This window comes from Oncorhynchus gorbuscha, linkage group LG23 (assembly GCF_021184085.1).
Source record: "Oncorhynchus gorbuscha isolate QuinsamMale2020 ecotype Even-year linkage group LG23, OgorEven_v1.0, whole genome shotgun sequence".
Taxonomy (NCBI): domain Eukaryota; kingdom Metazoa; phylum Chordata; class Actinopteri; order Salmoniformes; family Salmonidae; genus Oncorhynchus; species Oncorhynchus gorbuscha.
This window is the reverse complement of record NC_060195.1, coordinates 61,178,414-61,184,199: the sequence shown is the minus strand read 5'-3', so window position 1 is coordinate 61,184,199 and position 5,786 is coordinate 61,178,414.

Sequence of the window (5,786 nt, the reverse complement as noted above, 5' to 3'; positions counted from 1 at the left end):
TACACCTGATTCCACTCTGTCCAGCGTCGTTGTTTTGCATTCCCTCTCCAGTATGTAACACCAACACTAGTTAGTGACACAGTGTGCTAGTTAGCTACCTAGCACACGGTGTCGCTCCCACCTGCTGTGTACCGGTGAAAACTGTGCCTGACAGGCGGGGGCGAAAGACATGGTCGTTGTCCCAGCCTACCGCTAGCATAGCAGGTGGGAGGTTGCAGCGACACCCGAACTAGCTAGCTAGCAGACGGTGTCGCCCCTGCCTGCTGTGTACTGGAGTCCTCTTTGCTAGCTAGCGACACCGGTAGACGGTGTCCTTCGCTCCCGCCTGCCCTCACTGTCTTTAACAGAAACCAACATAAATTTGAGTGGCACCGTCGTTAACAGAACAGGTGGAGGTGAAGGACACTGTCTATAGGTTGTCCCTGCATCCCGCTAGCACAACAAGTGGGTGGCTGGGGCGACACGTGTACTAACTAGCTTGATAGTTAGCGACACCATGTGCTTGCTAGTTAGCGAGCACTCGGCATCAGAGCTCAGCCATGTACTTCTTTTCAGTAACAACCACATCATCAATATTAAGGGACATGGGCAGCTGTGAGGAGTGTTTATTCTCCAGGTCTTTAACCTTTTTCCAAAACTTCTTGGAGTTAGACCCACAGAGAGAGGAATGATGACTGCAGGAATGTCCACCAGAGCTGTTAGAGAATTCAATGTTAATTTCTCTACCATAAGCCACCTACGTCGTACTTTAGAAAATGTAGCAGTACGCCCATCCAGCCTCAAATCAAATCACATTTGATTGGTCACATACACATGGTGAGCAGATGTTAATGCGAGTGTAGCTAGTTCTGACAGTGCAGTAATATGTAACAAGTAATCTAACAATTCCACAAGTAATCTAACCACCACATCCGGCTTCTTCACCTGCGGAAATGTCTGAGGGTAGAGGGAGCGGGGTGTTGAGTATTTTGTCTGTAATAAAGCCCTTTTGTGGGGCTGACCCCTCCAGTATTTATGCTGCAGTAGTTTGTGTCGGGGGGCTAGGGTCAGTTTGTTATATCTGGAGTACATCTCCTGTCTTATCCGGTGTGAATTTAAGTATGCTCTCTCTAATTCTCTCTCTCTGAGGACCTGAGCCCTAGGACCATGCCTCAGGACTACCTGGCATGATGACTCCTTGCTGTCCCCAGTCCACCTGACCGCGCTGCTGCTCCAGTTTCAACTGTTCTGCCTGCGGCTATGGAACCCTGACCTGTTCACCAGACGTGCTACCTGTCCCAGACCTGCTGTTTTCAACTCTTTAGAGACAGCAGGAGCGGTAGAGATACTCTTAATGATTGGCTATGAAAAGCTAACTGACATTTACTCCTGAGGTGCTGACTTGCTGCACCCTCGACAACTACTGTGATTATTATTATTTGACCATGCTGGTCATGTATGAACATTTGAACATCTTGGCAGTGTTCTGTTATAATCTCCACCCAGCACAGCCAGAAGAAGACTGGCCACCCCTCATAGCCTGGTTCCTCTCTATGCTTCTTCCTAGATTTTGGCCTTTCTAGGGAGTCTTTCCTAGCCACCGTGCTTCTACACCTGCATTGCTTGCTGTTTGGGGTTTTAGGCTGGATTTCTGAATAGCACTTTGAGAGATCAGCAGATGTAAGAAGGGCTATATAAATCCATTTGGTTTGGGAGAGAACTAATTATCCTTGGCTGCGCCTGGCTCCCAAGTGATTGGACCTATGCCCCCCCAGGCTCACCCGTGGCTGTGCCCCGGTAAAATCCGTACTAATTAATTTATTTCATATATTTCCTTATATGAACTAACTTGGCAAAATCTTTGAAATTGTTGCACGTTGCTTTTTATATTTTAGTTCAGTATAGCTGGTTGATAAACTGAAGTCAGGTTAATTACAGCTGGGGTTGGAGCGAAAACCTACAGGAAAGCAACTCTCCAGGGTTGGAGAGCCCTGACATAGGGCAACAACCACCAGCCAGGGTTTCATTACATAAGCTTTAGGCAATTATTTTTATTGCACATTTAGTCATAATTAAACTGATGCATTTGGCAATGTTCAACTTCAATTCACTGGCACTATGAAGAATAGCTTAGCCGTACTCATTGATAGCCTAATATATACTTTAATATACTTTTGGTGAATTTACAAGGCATTGATAGATACAGATTACCAAGATATAGCCTATATCCACAGGTCTGGCTGTCTCTCTGCCTGCCCCGATCCTCTCTCTAGTGTGTGTTTGGGTCTTCGGTCTGTAGCGTGTAGAATAGCTCAGCGAAATACAGCATTGCGATAGCATATAGCCTACATCTTTTGATTACAGTTCTGACTGACTGCCTGGTGGCCAACATGCCTACTTATGCCCCTCCCACCTCTCTCTCCACCATCTCTTTATTTATTTGCTGTGAAAGATAAGAAGAAATGGTGTTCTCATAGAATCGTTACCTGCATGGCAAAAAATAATTAATGTTAAGGCGTGATGCCTAGCGGAATCAAAGCTTGACACGCAGAAATTGGTGTCGACAGGCTAGGAGTCGAATAATTGAGTCGACTCCCCACTACTACCAGTGTGCAGCTGCCTTAACGTTCGACATTCCTCGTAGAAGTAGTCTTCTTTATGTACCTTCTTCCCTCTTCAATGAGCTTTTCCTCGAAACGTGCGTTGACTTGCATATTGATTGGCGTAGTCATCAGTATCTTGGGGCTCCTCTTCATCTCGGTTCTACTGCATTGTTTGGAGCAGTGCTTGGTCCTCAAATTCCATTTTCTCTGTGTTTTGTATCCCAAACGAAAGGGGTGCGGGTGAAATCAGAAGCTGAAAACCAACGAAGTCTGCTGTGTTATTGTATACACATCCGTTTGTCTGCTCGTCTTTCACTTAGATTTGATTCAAAGTTAAATAATGTTATTCATTTAAAGCCCATCTCACATGATCCTTGTTGCTACTGCACATCTATCCCACTGTATGATTAGCTATTCGAACCCAGACGCAGTGTGTTGAGGTTTAAAAAAAACAAATAAAACAAGCTTAACTGGTTAGCTAGCTAAACTACTGATTGGGGACGAATCTATTTGACTATTTTCTGCAGTCATAGCCACTCTAGAATTACAATTTTCCATGACCGGATACAAAATCACATGCACATCGAAATGTCATAACATGCTTGCATACTTTTCACTTTACGTCTGAATGAGAGAAAAATATTGTATGGACGGAGAGAAAGAGGCAAAGCGAGAGGACTTACTCCGTACTAAATATGTCCGCGAAAGCCTTTTTGTATGGAGGTCTACGTGAGTGCTGAATTACGTGATGCTTATTTGATCATTCGTTAGTCTATTACAAATGAATTTATATGTGGATGCAGATGGCATTCCTCAAACGACTCAAGCCTTGTTTACATTGGCAGTGTGAAGTGACTCAAATCCTATTTTTTTTGCATATCCGATTCGAATCGGCTATTTCAAACCACCTTTGTAGGTTCGTTGAAATCAGATACAAATAATAATAATATAATAATATATGCCATTTAGCAGACGCTTTTATCCAAAGCGACTTACAGTCATGTGTGCATACATTCTACGTATGGGTGGTCCCGGGGATCGAACCCACTACTCTGGCGTTACAAGCGCCATGCTCAACCAACTGAGCTACAGTTGTGACTTGTGACTTGTGTCTGAAAGGTCAAATCTGATTTATTTAAAGGGAGCCCAAATTGAGCATGTTCCCCATTACAAGTACTTGGGTTTTTTGATTGATGATAAACTCTCTTTTAAAACACACATAGAAAAACTGATTTAAACAAAGCAGATAATTAATATTGGTTTCTTTTGTAGAAATACATCCTGACTCACTTTGGAAAGTAGAAGGAAGATTGTTTAAGCAACACTTCTCCCAGTACTTGATTATGGTGATATATTCTACATGCATGCAGCAGCCTCCGTTTTAAAACCTTTAGACTCAGTCAATGACTCAGCACTGTTTTTTATCACTGGGGACCATTTTCATACATATCACTGCATTTTGTATAGTTTTGTTGGCTGGGAGTCTCTGATTACCAGAAGGGCCCAGCATTGGCTACTTTTTGTATATAAAGCTGTTCTTCAGAGACTCCCCCACCACCTCAGCTCACATATTAATTGGAGATCCAGAAATGTTCAGACAAGGTCTCTGGACTGGCTGGTTCTGGAGGTTCCGTGGGTCTCCACTGAGCTGGGGGGGAAATGCTTTGAGTTTTTATGCCCCCAGCTCGTGGAATAGCCTTCAGGTCACCTTGAAGCTGGGAGTCGTTGGACACCATTGGACAGTTTAGATCAATTTTAAGGGAGATGTGATAATTGTGTTTGTTTTGATTAATCTTATTGATGTTGTTATTTTGCTTTATGTTGTACTGAGTTGTGTGTTCAGGCTCACAGGGCTCCCTTGAATGAGACCCTGGTCTGAATGGTGTTCCCACCTGTCTAAATAAAATATTATTGATTAGGTGGCCATGATGGTATGAGGGCCAGATTGGGAATTTAGCCAGGACACCGGGGTTAACACACCTACTCTTATGAAAAGCTCCATGGGACACCCGTTTAGCGTCTGTGTGGGTCTAACTTTCCCAAGGAGCCTACACCAGGCTACTCCCTGGTTTTTACCTGGGTTAGCCACCCATAAAAATAGAATGGGTCAGCCATCAACCCTGAAACTGCCTCACTTGTGGACAGGGTTTCTTGCCAAAGTACATTCTTAAAGTACACCAGCTGTACTATTCCACTGGGTACAAACTGGTTGAATCAACTTTGTTTCCACATAATTTCAACCCAAAAATGTGATGACATTGACTCACCGTTGAAAAATGACTGCATTTGAAAAAAGTAAATCAATTTATGGGCATTTAGTCTTTTTTTTTTTTTCACCCAATGTTTTTTTTTAACCGTTATTTTACCAGGTAGGTTGACTGACAACACATTCTCATTTACAGCAACGACCTGGGGAATAGTTACAGGGGAGTGGAGGGGGAGGAATGAGCCAATTGTGAGCTGGGGATGATTAGGTGGCCATGATGGTATGAGGGACAGCTTGGGAATTTAGCCAGGACACCGGGGTTAACAGCTCTACTCTTACAATAAGTGCCATGGGATCTTTATGACCTCTCAGGACACCCCGTTTAACATCCCATCCAAAAGACAGCACCCTACACAGGGCAGTGTCCCCAATCACTGCCCTGGGTCATTGGAATATTTTTTTAGACCAGAGGAAAGAGTGCCTCCTACTGGCCCTACAACACCACTTCCAGCAGCATCTTCTTCCACTTCCATCCAGGACCAACCCTGCTTAGCTTCATAAGCAAGCCAGCAGTGGGATGCAGGGTGGTATGCTGCTGGCTTTTAACCTAAATCCAATGACATGGTGAAATGTTTTGTTGATTTCACATTGAATTTACATTAGTTGACAACTAAATTAAATGTCAATCAAAACTAGACATTAAACTGATGTCTGTGCCAGTGGCGGTCGGTGCCATTTAAGATGAGGGAGGATGATACTTTTTTTATGAGCAATGGCCTTATTTCTATTACAGCATATTGGATGACTCTCATTCATATTCCATTCATCCAGCTCAATGTAACATTGATAGGTTTAGGCTACTACATGGTACTTGAATTTTCCCTGTACCCATGATGAGGTTGTTACAACCTAGTCTATGATTTAAAGTTGACAGCGTAGGTGCAACTGAGAGAGAATTTTGAGTAATCAAGGTGACAGACAGTGAGTAACACATTCAA